The sequence below is a fragment of the Rhinatrema bivittatum genome, chromosome 1, assembly GCF_901001135.1.
Source record: "Rhinatrema bivittatum chromosome 1, aRhiBiv1.1, whole genome shotgun sequence".
Classification (NCBI taxonomy): domain Eukaryota; kingdom Metazoa; phylum Chordata; class Amphibia; order Gymnophiona; family Rhinatrematidae; genus Rhinatrema; species Rhinatrema bivittatum.
The window spans coordinates 22,974,935-22,991,679 of NC_042615.1; the positions used below are offsets into that span (position 1 = coordinate 22,974,935).

The 16,745-nt window shown below is 45.9% G+C and overlaps 1 long non-coding RNA gene across 1 annotated transcript in view; it reads right to left on the reverse strand.

Annotated features, from left to right (window-relative positions):
- The window catches only part of LOC115079837, a 36,018-nt gene extending 21,850 nt beyond the window's left edge, over positions 1-14,168 (reverse strand). Inside the window, exon 1 of the long non-coding RNA XR_003853395.1 lies at positions 14,073-14,168. This is a non-coding gene — a long non-coding RNA (uncharacterized LOC115079837). The remainder of the gene's footprint in view (positions 1-14,072) is intronic.
- Positions 14,169-16,745: the final 2,577 nt, after the last annotated feature.

Consider the following 16,745-nt stretch of genomic DNA (forward strand, 5'->3'; position numbering starts at 1 on the left):
GGAGTGGACCCTTGGCCTGATGTAGGAATGGTCGGACCCGGAGAGCGCCTGCCACTAGGAGGCAGCGCACAGGAGGAGACAGAGGCTAGCTGGAGTTTCGACAATAGCAACCTGGGATTCCCTCAGGTGGAGCCCTTGGTTACCCGGGCCACCTGGTCTTAGGTGGGCCTCGCAGAAGTTCAAAGGAGTGCCCACCATGAACAAGGGTGCGCGGTCGGTGTCCAGACAGGCAAGACCAGAGGTCGCAGGAGGCCAGAAGAGAGTGTCCGAGTGTATAGCAAGAATCAAGGCCAGAGTATCAGTCCAGAATGGTCAGCCAGGCAGGGTCGGTAACAGAGGTCAATCCGGGCATAGTCAGGTCAAGCAGAGAGTCAAATTCCAAGTGGCAGTCAAGAGTAGTTGGAGTTCCAGGCACTGGTCAGTTCAAGCAGCAATCAAGAGTAGTTGGAGCTCCAGGCAGAGGTCAGGTCAGGCAGCAATCAAAGTGTAGTCAGAGTTCCAGGCAGAGGTCAGGGCAGGCGGCAACCAAAGAGTAGTCAGAGAACAGGCAAATGTCAGTACCATGAGATCAGTCCGAAGGGTACTACCAGGAATGGAGAGACGAAGGAGCAGAAGACGCTGGAACAGGGGGCACTGGAGACACTGGAATAGGAGACACAGGAGATGCTGGAATGGGAGACGCTGGAATGGGAGATGCTGGAACAGAGAGACTGGAACAGGAGACACAGGAGCAAGACACTGGAATGCAGGAAGGCAAACTAGAGACACCGGAGTGTACAACCTGATTGCCAAGGCCCCGAGCTAGGGGCCGGGCTGAGGTATATATACCTTGCATGAGTGACATCAGAATCGGGTGCCACCCGAGGTCTTCCCACGCTTGGCTCTTTAAATTAAGCTGGGCTAAGCGCGCGTGCTAGGGGGGCAGGGCCGATGCCGAGGAGGACGCCGAGCTCCGGCGCGAGGAGAGCTGCGATGCCGAAGGCCGTGAGAGAGCCGGGGATGCCCGTGGAGGACGAGGTCGGGGTCTGGCAGAACAGGAACTTGAGGCAGCGCTGGTAGAGGGTCACGCCAGGTAAGCAGGCCCCGTCGTGGAGCCAACGCGGCCGGGAAGCGCAACAGTCATGTTCATTGAGGTCCACAGTCTCATCAGTCTAAGAAGTGCCACTCTATCATGAATCTTGTCCTCTGTCCTTCTGTTGGACCTGAGGCTTTTATTCCATAAAAATAACATCTTGCTGTCCCTTTCCTCCCCAGGTTCTCTCCTAACTACAGTAAGCTAGTCTGAAGAAGACCGTGCTTTCAACCCTGAAAGAGCCTGCACGTGAACAGTATAACTTCAGCCTTGATTGTCAGGAATTGTACGAGGTGTGTACAATGATGGTGATGTTTCAGCATTTTAGATCAGTTGATGGCAATGCTTATTTTCCTCCTTTCCAGTTCCACTTGCTTTTCCATCATTAGACACATCTATTGTTTGAAAGTACTGAAGAAGAAAATTAGAACCCAAAACAACTTCCACCCGGAAGTAAAGAAGCCTGCTTTCTAGGACATGCATGTTCATGTCTGCTATCTATGGACATGAGTTCAACCAAATAAGTCCTTGTATTTCCCTGGCACGTCCTGGATTGGACACCAAAAACAAATGTTATTAACACAACACACACACACACACATAGGTATTAGAACAGAGCCGAGACCCAACCAAATTTAGGCTGCCAGAAGGGCTTGTGTGCAGTAGTTTCCTCCAGGCTGGCTTGCTTTCTGTAGGGGACCTGCTGCCGGGGGCTACACCACGCATTTCTCTGTATATTTCACATGGTCTTGTGAGACATGAAGAACAGTGTGGGACTACAGGCACTGTATTCTTTTTCACTCAACACCCAATCAAGCTCTGAAATTCATTGCCAGAGGATGTGGCTAAGGCAGAGTATCTGTGTTTACAAAAGGTTTGGAAAGTTCCTGGAGGAGAAGTCCATAAATTGATATTAATCAATAAGGAATAGTAGCTTGGGATTTAATGTTTGGGTACTTGCCAGGTACTTGAGACTTGGATTGGCCACGGTTGGACGCTGGATGATGGACTTGATGGACCCTTGGTCTGACCCAGTATGGCATTTTCTTATGTTCTTATGTTTGTCACTGCATCTTGTTTCCCAGTCTTATGCACAGAATACATTTGCATATTAATGCATGCAATAATCCTAATTTCTGCCCTCCTTCTGCAAACTTCACTGCTTCGCTTTGGTAATGCAGCGACTTACAGAAGTGGGCAAACTGACATCAAGTGGGGAAAAAAGGGAGTAGCCAGCTCCCCATCTCGCAGTAATATACAGAATTCGGCATTTGAAGGTAAAACTGTGCCGATACAGTCCTATTGGGAGATAACCTATAGATTGCAAAACTTTCCTTTGATTCCATAAATAACTCAAATCAGTCAGAGATTTATTCTTTTGCATCCTTCTTACCTCCTATCCATAAACATAACTTCAGTAAATGAATGAACGGCTTCAAATTACAATCTACACTACTGGAGAGGCATGAAAAAGTGGCTTTCTCTTTGCATGATATTATCCAAGTCAGGTGCTTTTACTGTACGTTCCTTCTATCACAATGCAAGCTTGATTGCAGCAAAGTGCATCCCGATTTTCAGTGTGAAAGGTTTTCTTTGATTCATTACGTGAAAACCTCTTTCGCTTTTTTTTTTTTTCCTGAATGGATTTTTTTCCCCCCAGAGGTTAGGCATGAGGGCCATGATCATAACCGGTACAACCATTTCTTAAAAGAAAAAAAGATAACGATCTGACACAGTACCATATGCACAATGAAACAGCATAGACTAGGACTCTTGAAACCATTGGACCGGAGAGTGGGTGTGCTTTCCTCTCAGGAGATTCGATGTGTTCTCCATTTTTAATAAGGGGTTGTCTTCTAGTCAGCATAATAAATAAATAAAAGAAAGGAACATTGGCTAGACAGTCTGTAAGACTGCAATTTGAAACTGTGAGCCTCTTCAGCCAAGGATAATGGTCCCAGATCACTGTTCACAGCAGGTGACAGTGGTTACGATAATATTCACAGGGTGATGGGTTGAGTCTGAGCTGCAGAAGGGGACCAGTGTACTGGAATTCTGAGAACAAGATGTCTTTCAAACATGTATACACAAGTGAAGGGGAGTTCTCTTTGACCCTAATCAAATAATGCAACCATTGCTTTATAAAAAAAAATTAGAAATTAGCTCCAAATCAACGATGGGGTATACGAAATGGCTAGGCTAAAAAGCGAACTTTAGCACAGTAGCATTATTGTCCTATGGGCTAAAGAGTTATTCCACCTTTTATATAGTATGCAAAATGTAGTTTTAGAGTGTGCTAAGAGGGAACTTGCAAAGGCAGAAAATTATGAAAATGCGATGTAACTTAGCAATTTTGCAAAGGTGAGCATTAAGGTTGAATTTACATAGCACTGCGTAATGTCATGTAGAGCTATGGAAATTTTAAGTAGTACCACAGTGTGAGAAATACTTCATTCAAGTTGAAATTCTTTTCATCTGCTGGAGGCACAGGAAAATTGCAGACTATCTTCGGATAGAGATGGAAACTGCTGACAGGCACATTTTTGTGAAAAAAAGATGGAACCACAACTTTTACTGTGATGGGGGCAAGAGTAGGACTGGCCAAAGTCATATTGAAAATGGCAGCACTTGACCCTGCTCCCTAGGGAGTGCTCTGGGTACCACTGGACTACCAGCACTCACTGGATAAAGGCTGGGGGGAAGGGACAACAGGAGCAGGCTAGGGTGGGTGAGGGTTCAAGGTCTGAAGGGAGGGGTTTGAGAGGGAAGGAAGGGGCAAGGCCTGCACCCAGGGAAACCAAAAAGGGTTTTTATTTCTTTAGCCACATCAAGGAGGAGCATGGGGGTGAGAAGAGTTTTTGGAATTCATAGGGGAGGGGAATTTTCCGGTTTCTTGGGCCCTTTAAATGATGGCAGCCATCATCGCACGCAGCCTATTTGAGCTAGAAAGATATGGTATTTTTCCTTGCTGTGCCTGATCGCTGAGGAAAATACTGTGGGATTCACTAACCTGCAGGTCTCTGTACCACAGTTTAGGGCATCGCATGGTATTTTTCTCTCTGTAAGCCCTCTGGGTCAGGGGAATACCTTTAGTACCTGAACGTAATCCACTTTGAAGTGACTCACTCATCAGAAAAGATGTAAGTTGAATAAAAAAAAGTAAAGAAAATAAATAAATACATTCAAATTAAAGAGATACAAAGCAGCACCAAAAGTGGTTTGAACAGCCCATTGCACCATGAAAGGAAGAACAAAACACAAATATGGTAGAAAATACCCCGAGGCACTGATAGAGAGTCAACACAGTACAAAAAGTGGTTGGGTAGCTGGAGAGTGTATTCTGTGTGTGGCTGTGTGCCGGTGTGCTGGTTGGTATGGAAGTATTCTTTGAATCGTAGACGGCAGATGTAGAATTCCAGGTCACCACAGAAGTGTATTATCTGTGTAGATTTGGTGGGGCAGAAGGAGTCTGCCTGGCTGAGTGTGTTGCTGGACAGATTGATGATGTTGGTGCGGTTCGAGGTATCAGTAGTTTGACCTGGTGTGGTACACAGGAGGTTGGATAGTTTTGCCTCTTTCTTCTTCCTGAGAGCGGAGAAATGATTGTGGTAGAGGACTTGTCTCTTATTGGAGAAATCCTGCTCACTTGGGGAGCGAGGGGGTCACTGGTATGTTGGTTCCTTATGCGGTTTCAGGTCTCACAGTTCTTGTTGATTTGGCTCTGTCTGTTGTATAGGATGCTGATTAGGTGATTGAGTAGTTTCTTGGAGAATGTGTCACCATAGATTGTATGGTATGTGGATTTTTGAGGATCTCTTTCCTGAGTCCTTTAGGAATGATGACCCAATGTTTGCATTGAGATAGGAAGTAGATATCAATTTGTATCTGAGCAAGATTCTTTATAAGGATGCTGGAGTTCCTCTGGTGTAGCAAAAATGTTGCGAATGTAGACCCTTGAGCCCAGACGAGGTTGGTACCACCACCGAGGAAAGGCCCCCAGTGGTCCTCATCATCGGGAGGAGGTACAGATGGAGAAGACCCAACTGGAGCTTCACCTTTACCAGCCCACGTTCCCCTCAGGATGAGCCCTTGGGTGCTGGGGCTGGCAAGACTTAGGTGTGGGTCTCTCGTGATGAGGAGTCCATGAAGAAGGCAAGAAAGCGTCAGGCAGACCGGGTCGAGGTAGGCAGCGGACAGGCGATACCAGGAGCAGGCCAGAGTTCAGGACAGGCAGCTAACAGGTGGGACGATGAGATAGGCCGGAGGTCAGGACAGGCAGCGATCAAGCGGAGGCGAGGTACCAGGCAGGAGTCAAAACTGGGGAGTCAGTGCAAAGGCAGAAGCAGGAACGAAGCCGGAGCAAGAGCACAAGATCTGGAAGATGAGGCTGGAAGGCAGGATCAGAAAGGTAAACTGGAACGCAGGATCAGGAAGGCAAACTGGAACACAGGATCAGGAAGTAGCAACAACGCACTCAAAGCTGAGCAGGACCTGTTGCTGAAGCGAAGTGCAGAGGTCTGAGCCAAGTTTAAATATCTGGGTGCAGTGACGTCATCTTCCAGGGCCACGGCGAAGTTTCCCACCACGGGCCCTTTAAAAGGAGGGGAGAGGCGTGTGCGCATGCCTAGGGAGGCGGATGCTGAGGCCGAGTCGGCAGCATCCTGTGCCGCGTGGGCAGGCTGCCGCTGCGGAGCTCAGAGCCTGGCCTCCCCATGCCGAGAGGGGAAGGACCAGAGCCGAGTGCCTGCCAGAGCAGGTAAGAGGGTCCGATCACGGGTTGCCGTGGCCGGGAGTCCTAACAAAAAATGACACGAGGCGGGTGGCACCTTACAGACTTATCCAATTTCCTGAGGCCTGAACGTTCCAGAACAGAGTCCACTTCATCAGATGTATAAAATGAAGCACAGAGGTGGGTAAAATATAGGGAGCTGGGGGAGATACAGAACCAAGAGAAGACATTGAGGAGGCAGGCAGGAGTAAGGTAATAAACTAATAATAGCATTATATAGGAAGAACCCAGCATGAAAGTGCTGAGCTGGATCTCATCATGAAGCTTAACACCATCACCCTAGGTCTGAACAGAGACCATGGCTTTATGGCGCACAACAGCTATCTATGAATTTAACTGTTTTTCACACTTACCTCAATTGTCAGTAGCCTGGAGTCTGGACTATAATGCTATTATTACCTTGTTACCCCACCCTGCTTGCCTACTCAATTCCTGTTTCTCCCCCCTCCCCCATCTATTTATCTCCCGCTGTGCTTCATGCATTTTATGAAGTGCACTCTGCCCTGGAAAGCTAATGCCTCAGTAACTTGGTTAATCTGTAAGGTGCCACCCGCCGCTTGTCATTTTTGCTACATTAGACTAACACGGCTATCCCTCTAAACAGGAAGACCAATAGTCCGTCAGTACTGTAAGGAAATCTGAAAAAAAGAACTTTCAAGACAGCCAGAGTGGAGGCGAAGATACAACAAAAGGCTCAGAGCAACAGGAGCACTGGTGATTAAAAGCATAAACATAGCTGCAGAGCAAAGCAGCAAGACAGGGCAATTTAGCCCTAACAGGAGACATGAAAACCTCAAGCAAGCTACAGAGGAGCAAAAAGCTAAGTCTGAATGTCAGAGTTAGATGGATACATTTTTGACTAACAGGCCGATACAGTACAGTGCGCTATTACCCCTTATTCAGTAAGGGGTAATAGCGCGTTGAAAACGTGCATCCACCCCCGCCCCCCCCCCCCCCCCCCCCCGAGACTAATAGCACCCGCAACATGCAAATGCATGTTGCGGGTGCTATTAATCACTCCCGCGTGATACAGAAAGTAAAATGTGCAGCCAAGCCGCACATTTTACTTTAAGAAATTAGCGCCTACCCAAAGGTAGGCGCTAATTTCTGCCGGCGCTGGGGTAGTGCACAGAAAAGCAGTAAAAACTGCTTAATATCATGGCGATATTAAGTCAGAGGTCCCTAAAGTTAAAAAAAGTAAAACATTTAAAAAAATAAAAATTTAAAATGGGCCCGCGGCCCGGAAGACGGACGCTCAGTTTTGCTGGCGTCCAGTTTCCGAACCCTTGGCTGTCAGCGGGTTTGAGAACAGACGCCGGCAAAATTGAGCGTTGGCTGTGAAACTCGCTGACAGCCGCTGCTCCTGTCCAAACAGAGGCGCTAGGGACGCACTAGTGTCCCTAGCGCCTCTTTTTACCGCAGGCCCTAATTTAAATAAATTAACTTACTGAATCGCGCGCACAGGAAAGTGGCCTGTGCGCGCGCCGGGAGAGCGGGCGCTCGCCCGCTCTCCCGCGATTTTTACTGTATCGGCCCGTAAGTTAGCTCTACCCCAGAACATGGCCAGAAAGTCTCCTGAATATAATCCACGGGTAAAATGTCATCCAGTTAAGGACTGTTTTCTAAAGGAGAAAAAAATACTTCTCAGGCATGGGGGCTCCAAGCGATGGAGAAGATCCCAGACTCAGGTGAGCAGGGATATTGTCCAGGGCCTTCATGGAACTGTTGAACTCAGGGCTCTTGGACCTCTGGCAACTGGGGCTCCAGCAAGCTGGGCCATCCACAGCTTGGTTAGCTCTGGAAACAACTTCCCCTGCAGAGCCACTAAGTCTCTAGACATGCAAGCTAAGCTATTCTACATTGCAAGGTAACACATTATGCATTTCAACACACAGAGGAATATCAGTAAAGAAAGACAACGTTTCAAACCACAGTTTAATAGATTCATGTTACTTAATGAAAAACAATGAAAATAAACTGTTTACCACTGAGACCTATTCACCAGAAATGCACTTATGTCCACTCTTCATCTGCAGTAGAGTATAGAGATAATCCGCTCACCTATTTTTAAACAAATAATAGCATTTTGTTCAGAGCTCTGTTAGCTCTGGAAATGGCTTCTACCACCTGCTTGTCTAAAGGAGCAACTAACTCTCAGGCAGGCAAAAGACCCCTAGTGATGACCTGCAAGATTTTTGGAAGTCTCAAAAGGACCTTGCTTTTATTAGTATGTCTAACAGTATGGCTTGCAAGCACTGCGATTGTACTATGAGGTGGCTAACAATTGATTGACCTGGATATGACTAGAAATGATGGCAGAAAAGGACCAAACGGTCCAGCCACTCTGCCCAGCAAACGTCTTATGGTAGAAACTGCTGCTCTTAGCAGTTAGTTATCCACAAGCCTTATGTTTCATGCGCTTTACTTATGGACTTGGCCGTAGAAGCAATCCTGTGTTTTTTTTTCCCCAAACGCCCCAATTTTAAAAAGGCCGTGCGCATAAATTTTGGGGGTCACGCGCGTGGCCGGGCTTTGCGCGCGACATGCACATTTTATGACGGGCCCAGCCACACGCGTATCCCCTGATACCTGCCAAACTGCTGGCCTGTCTAAAGGCGGCAGGCCAGGGGCGTAGTCTGGGTGGGGAGAGGTGGACCGGAGGGGTGGGGTGGGACAGCGCCATTAGCCACTGTTCCAGGGAAGCACGCACCGGCAGCCAGCCGGCGTGCGGAGTCTATTACTGCTCTGAAGGAGCAGCAAAGTAAATAACAAAAAAATGCTATTAGCTAGGAAGGGATTAGGGGTCAGGGAGGAGAGGGGAAAGGGTAGGAAGGTTAGGTGGGAGGATAGGGAAGTTCCCTCCCAGTCCGCTCCTTAATTGGAGCAGACTGAGAGGGAACTGAGGAAGCCCTACTTGCGTCACCACATATAGCTTTATAAAGTACCCCCCTCCCCATGCGAGCGAGTCCAGAGCCACCTGCACATGCACCCTTGGATTTTAAACCTTCTTTTCAGTCAATATGGATAATTTGGAATTCTTTAGCTCAGATGATTCTTTACTCATATGCACATGGTCTACGTTTGCTTTTATTGAATCTCTCTGTTGGATGCCCTAACTCTCCTGTTTCATTAGTATCCTTCAAGGATACATTCCTCCGAACCATGCACTGCTGAATGACTGCCGGCTTTCCCTTGTTCTAGTTTAAAAGCTGCTCTATCTCCTTTTTAAAAATTAGCGTCAGCTGCCTTGTTCCACCCTGGTTAAGGTGGATCACATCCCTTTGGAAAAGTCTCCCCCTTCCCCAAAAGGTTCCCCAGTTCCTTACAAAACTGAATCCCTCTTCCTTGCACCATCGTCTCATCCACGCATTGAGACTCCGGAGCTCTGCCTGCAACTGGGGACCTGCACGTGAAACAGGGAGCATTTCAGAGAATGCTACCCTGGAGGTTCTGGATTTAAGCTTTCTACCTATGAGCCTAAAATTGCCTTTCAGAACCTCCCTCCCACATTGTCCTATGTTGGTGGTGCCCCCATGTACCAAGATAGCATACATAAGACGCATGCACGCACGTTTTAAAATCTACACATAAACTGTGTAACATCTTACATACTTCCCTACAATCCTCTACTTCCTCCACCCCTGTAATTTTACATGCATATTTCCGCATAGAACCCGCTATTTCCCCATATATCAGTGTGATATACCCCTCCTCATCCTTACCATTACCTACATCCCCACCCTCTACTATTCCTCAAGCTAGATTACTGCAAATGCTACAATGTGTCAATGTAAAATAAGAAGTTAGTAATTAGTATACAACTCTTTGCTATTCTGTTCTTTGCTTCTCTATATAGAATTCACTGTTACTCGGTTCCTCAAGTTACATTACTGCAAATGGTACACACTATATTAATGTAAAATAAGAAGATACCAATTCGCATAAAATTCTCTGCTACGCTATACACTGCTGCTGTTTATTTACTTCACAAGTTATATTGTTACACTCTTATAAAAAATTTCAATGTAAATAGGCTATCCAGAGAGCTAGGGAAATAACTATTACCCCACAATTTATATTGTTACATATGTTACAAAGTTTCAATGTAAAATAAGAAGCTATTCTTCCTATAGAACATCTGTTATGCTGTAAACTGGTGTGATATGTTTGATTGAACATTGGTATAGAAAAACAAACAAATAAATAAATACCTCTTAATGTCTGCTCCCTCCAGACTATAAAAAAGCCATAGCGCATGTTGGTTATCTCTGAATCCAAATTCCTCTTTCCCTCCACCATCCATCCCCTCCATTGAAGCAGAGAGTGATATTGCAATTGTATCAAAAGCATCAGGGCTTATTGGTTAAGGGTAGTAATCCCATGCCTTCTGTTAAGGGTAGTATCTGCTGCTCCAGGCAGGTTACGCGCTAGGGGTGTGCATTCAGTCGCTACATATTGGCAATCCACAACGGATGTGGCCATATTCGTGGGGAAGCGAAACGTATCGCGATTCCCCATGAATAAACAAATCTTTGCCGAATTATTTGGCAGCCTAAAGAAACCAATTTAAACAACCCCCCCACCCTCTGACCCCCCCCCCCCCCCAAGACTTACCAAAACTCTCTGGTGGTCCAGCGGGAGGGCCAGGAGACATCCCCTGCACTCACACCCTTGGTGCTGGTTTCAAAATGGCGCCGATAGCCTTTGACCTACTATGTCACAGGGGCTACCGGTACCATTGGTCAGCCCCTGTCACATTGTCATCGGCACCATCTTGTGCTCCTACCATGTGACAGGGGCTGACCAATGGCACCGGTAGCCCCTATGACATAGTATGGGCAAAGGCTATCGGTTCCATTTTGATTACTGGCAGCCAAAGCTCCGAGTGCAGGAGGTCGCTCCCAGAGGTCCGGGAGCGACCTCCTGCACTCTGGCCTTCGGATGCCAGTACTCAAAATGGCGCCAATCGCCTTTGCCTTCACTATGTCACAGGGGCCGACCGTCGGCATCCGAAGGCCGGAGTGCAGGAGGTCGCTCCCGAACCCCCGCTGGACTTTTGGCAAGTTTTGTAAGGGTCAGGAGGGTCCCAAGACTTGCTAAAAGTCCCTGGTGGTCCAGCAGGGGTCCGGGAGTGACCTCCTGCACTCGGAGCGTCGGCTGCCAGTAATCAAAATGGCGCCAATAGCCTTTGCCCTTACTATGTCGCAGGGGCTACCGGTGCCATTGGTCGGCCCCTGTGACATAGCACAAGATGGTGCCAGCCGTCCATTGCTCCTACCATGTGACGGGGCCAACGAAAGGCACCGGTAGCCCCTGTGACATAGTAAGGGCAAAGGCTATCGGCGCCATTTTGAATACCGGCAGCCAACGGCCCGAGTGCAGGAGATCGCTCCAGGATCCCGACTGGACCACCAGGGACATTTGGCAAGTCTTGGGGGAGTCAGGAGGGTGGGGGGTTCTAGTTCTTTAAATTTAAAGGGTTGGGATGGGGTTTCTTTTGGGAAACAAATACATATTTAACTAATGAACGGATCGGGGTCCCCCGAGAATGGATGCAATGGATTTGGGTCCTGATGAATACGAATACCGAATGGGATGAATCCGTCCCTGCTGCACATCCCTATTATCAGTTCCCCAGACCATAAAAGTCAGAACCCTCATTGGTAGCTGTCTGAATCCAATTCCGCATTCCCACCCTTCCTTCGTTCATGGCCTTTAGGGATCCACAATGTTTATTCCATGCCCCTTTGAATTCTTTCACTGTTCTCAAAGGGGCATGGGATGAACACTGCATGACAATGGGGAGCATTTGGCTCAGTGTTCTGGTCATAGTCCCTGTGAGTACTTGACTAAGTAGGATGTGGGTAAGAAAAGATCACTATAAACTACAGACACAAGAATAAGGCAGGTTAACTTTATGTTCACCTTTGCGAAAGGAACCTAGGAGCCTAATTTAACACGTTGTTTTTTTCTTCCCATAGACAGTAGACACTAAACTGGATAAAGCTTTAGAAAATCAGGCCCTTAATGCACGACATGAATGTGCTTTCATTTGAAATTAAACCGATCATTTTAAAGGTCCTAAACCAGAACCACGCTCCTCCTCCCCGCCCCCAACTCACAACCTTTCCTGCCCCAACTGACAAACCTAAAACATTCAAGGCCTCTCTGAGAGATGCCCCCTTTTCCCCTTGGAAGCCTCTTGTCCCAACGCTGTTCTATAAAGTCCAAATGGAGCAGAAGCAATCCCCAGTCACTTCTGCCCCATCTAATCAGTATTTTAAAATGAAGTAAATGAAATAAACCACAGACATAAATAAGTGCATAAGTGAGTGCATACTCCTAATGTATTAGATAGGAGGTCTTTAATTTGCTACAGCAACACTTGATATAAAGTCAGTATCTGCACAGCTCAGTCCAGAAAACAGCAGGTAGTGTGAATGTCTGCTCTCTTCAAACAAACTCTTAACAATGCCGCATCTTTGTCTCGCACAGATTCCACCGGTTGCTAATAAGAGAGAATCCGCTTGACCTAACATTAAAAAAAATCAAGCCGAGGAAAACCGCCGGTGCGCGTATTCTTGTTAGGAGCCGCAGACACTGTGAGAGAATTTATAACCAGTAATTCTACCAAAGGCCCAGCTAGAGACAGGCACACAATTATTTACTTGCCCTAAGAGAATGAAATCCGTCTAGACTACGGGACACTAACCGCAGTCCTCCTTCAGGAACCACAAGAAATGACAGCAGCAAAACCGAAAGGTGAATACTTTTTTTTTTCTCTGCAGAATAATTGGGTTCTTCAGAAAGCCTCACACAGAAAACAAAAAAATAGTCTTGTGTCAGAGTGGTGGAGAATTCTCTGCACTGTTAGGACGATTGCCAAATTTCTCAGCACCATTAATTACTGCATAATAAAACGACTCAGTTTTCAAACTGGTCAGCGTATTGATGCTTTTTCATGGCAAGGAAACACGGAGCATTCTCCTGGCTTGCTATTTTCTTGTTTTAAAAAAATAAATAAACTCTTTATGGCTGCTACTGCAGGGGAATTAAACATGCATTGCCATAGGAAATGTGGGTGCATGCAAAGGCAAGCGTTTTCATGCTAAATCCTAAAAAGCAATGCTGACGGAATGTCTTGCTGGGGAGAGGCTATTTATTGGCGCACATATTTCTCGTGCCACTCATACTGTCATTTTTTGAATGATTTCTTAGTTAAGCAAACGGTTCCTTTGCAATGATCATATTTTTTATTTTGTTTCTTTATTTTTATTTCAATTCTGCCTTTTGGCACTTCAAAGCAGATGATGTTTGTTGACCATTTGGCGTCATCGTCTACGACGTCTGCCAAGCTTTCCAGAGAAGAAGCTCATGTGGTAAGAAGCCAAGCATTAGGATATATTGGGCCACCTTTAACAAGCCCCGCCCACTTGCAAACCTCTAAGGACTCGGATTGGGCTCTTTAATATATATGCCTATGCCACCACTTCCTTCAACAGTAAGGTTGGACGAGGGCGGTTTGGCTGACTGATTCAGAGTTTTCCCAGTGAATAGAGATTCTGAAGTCAATGTCCAGGTCTATAGAAACAAGCACCACAGGGTCTTAAAATGATCGGAAATCTGAACCAAATCAGGCATTTTTGTTAGGCTTCGTTTTACCCAAAATGAATACACATTCCCCCAGAAAATCCTGAAAAGGTAAGCACTGTTTTCTGAAACAAAAACAAAAGAAAAAGAAGCCCAGATAATGAAACAAAAAATTTAAAATGATCCAAAAACAAACAAAAAATATGAACCAAAATGAAAACAATTTCTCTGAACAACCCTATGCGCTTCTACTGAATACATTAAAACAAGCTGGTTGTTTAAGAGAGCTTACAGCACGGCTGAGTGATGCTTTTTTACTAATCTTATTCTTTTTATGCTGTTCTTATCAATATTTTATATTGATTTTATCTATTTGTTTTATTGTAAAATTTATTTTATTGTATTGCTGTGTATGCCCATAATTATTTTATACCCAAAGATGTACCGGTATTTATTTTCTTAAGTATGTAAACCATGACGGTCTAGAAAATCTGATAAATAAATAAATAAATATTATGCCTCAAAATTTAACCGATGGTCTGGCATTAGGCCTGAGCCATTGCTTGACTGCCTTTATAGAAATTATTCTGGTGCAGCTCTATTTAGAAGCCTCATACTCACAGCTACCACAGGACCCAGCTTCTGAAGGAAGAGGTCTGGCTTGCTCTGACCTTTTCTGAGGCCCTATCCACTTGATCTGTGATAGCTCCAGTGTTGATTTCATACCGAATAAGCAGTTCTACCAATGCATTACCCTGCAAGTTTAAACAGCAGGAATGGTCAAAGGTCCTCCTGCAGGGTCACATGGCAGCTCAGTACATCCACCATGTCATCAGTTTGAAATGAGCCCATAAATCTCTAAACTCAGCCCATTATAGGTAGTGACTGTGAGCATCGTTTCCATCGCTCTGTGATTAGGGTGGTGTTGAAATCACACTTGAAAAGGACAGTAAAGATCTGTTCGTATGCAGAGCACCTGACCTTGGAGCTGTTTGTGAAATTGTCTCAAGAACTAACAATTAAAAATAAATAAATAAAAGTCGGTCCCTTAGTCTTCCTATTTATATTCACCTTGAATAATGCTTAAAACAAAATTTGAGAGAGCACGCCTGAAATCTAAAGAAAACAGTAGCTATTATGATAAAACTAGCTGGGATAAAACTAGCATTATTTTATCTCTTCTGACTGCTCAGTTCCCTGCAGTGTATCTGCGAAGTGCAGAGAAAGTTCACAGCAGATGATTATATCAAGATACCAAAGCCAGTGAAGTGTGAGATAATCTTTTGAGCTGAGAATTAGTGTCTCAGGCAGCCAAGTGAGAAACCAAGAGGGAGTTATTCCTTCAACAGAGTTTAACATCTAAGACATACCTGAAGCTAGAGCTCCTTATTACCGCTGGAATCAATATTTTGGGACCATCTGGTTACATGTTAATAAGGTCTAGCTTTTTCTTTTCTTTTGCCGGTCAACGGCATGGTGGCTTCATCAATACAAAAGCAATTTCCTAAGGCGGCACAGGCAGAATGTTAAATTATTATAGCATTATCCATATTTCATTTCGGGGATTAACCGATAGATAAACTGCCCCTTCCTTGCACCTTTGGAAGAGGGGGTGAAAATCTGTTTGAGAAAAGCATCAAACTGGCTCGGATTTTATTTGTTCAGTTTGCTTCTAATGCTCATCCATTTCATGTATTTATTTTTTAAATCTGTGCCACGCCTGAGTGCATTCATGCTCCGGGCACGGTACAATACAACATTTCCTTTCCAGGAATCTCAATAACATAAAACAATAAATAACACACAAACAAAATGTACATTGTGCAATACAGACTAAATACAGAATATAACTTGAGTTGTCACTAGTATCATAGACAGTAAAACAGACCATAGAAATGCTGAATATCTCAGATTAGAGAACATCCAAACATAATTAATGTAGTCACAGAAAACAAAAATCTAATTAAATAGTACTGCTAATTTTAGCAACACCAATCTATAGAGAACCAAAGCCAGTCTTAACTCTCTTCACACTTAATCAAAGGTCTGCGTGAAGAGCCAGGCCTTTAATCCTTTTCAAAAGAAAGGTAAGAATATTGATATCATCCGCTCGAGAACGAGCCTATTCCATAGTGAAAGGCCAGTTCCACTAAAGGACTTGCCAAACCCTGGCATCCTTAAGTAATGATTTCAATAAAATTATTCTCTATGAAGATCTCAAGGGTTGCAAAGGAATGTACGACTGTAGCCAGAGCCCCCTGGCCTCCCGTGTGTACACGGCCATGGGAATGACTGCTAAATCTGCCCCTTCTGGCGGAATATGCTGGTTCCCGCAGAATAACCCCAGGAGACCACAGATCCAGGTCAGGTCAGAAAAGTTCCAAGCCCAAACCGCTTCCTCCTTCACGCCATTTCCTGGTTCGCCCCCACCAAACTGCTTCCTAGTTCACCTCCTTCCATCCACCTCCACGAGTTTATTTAAATGTGAGAGCACCAGCGCCACAACCTGGGTCTCAATTCTGGGTTGGCAGTGCCAGCAGCGCAGTTGCTGCCAGGCCTGGCTTTGCCACAAAAGAAGCAGCAGGAAGTTTCCAAATTCTCTTGCTGCTCAATGGAGCCCCTGCCTCCCTGTCTGGATCTATCTCCCCCTCTGATGCCCTGGGAACTTCCTCAAGGCTTCCGCTGCTCAATGGAGCCTCTGCCTCCCTTTCTGGATCTGTCTCCCCCTCCGAGACAGTGGGAGCTTCCTCAAGGCTTCCGCTGCTCAATGGAGCCTCTGCCTGGCTCCCCCCTCCCTGAGAAGCAGTGTCAGCGGCGTCTGTCCTGCTCTCATCACCAGCCAGCCCAGGATGTCACTGCTGCAGCAGCAGTAGTGCCTTGTAGGCGCCTCCTCCCTCTCCTCCTGCCTCTGGTCTTCTCCTCTTTTTAGCCTCTCAGCCCTGGGGAAAGCATATAGAGGTTTCCCATGGCTGCCAGCCCCGCTTTAATGCAATTAGTCTTTCCTGGACCATGTTTGACTGGGCTGTAATTGCCCTCCCCACATTTGCCAGCATCCTCAGTTACAGCAGCCTTGTGCCAGCTTCTCCTAATTCTCTCCAACACCACATGCCTGGGTGAGGCCACCTGGGTACTACAAGGGGCATCAGCTAGGACCAATTTTATTTTATTTGACCCTTTGCATTTATCAAGTGGCAAGAGTCAGGTGGCAGAATGTCAGACCATGTCCTGCTCTATAGAGATGTGCAAGGAAAACAATTTGTTTTCATTTTTCGGGAGGTTAATTTCCCAGAAATT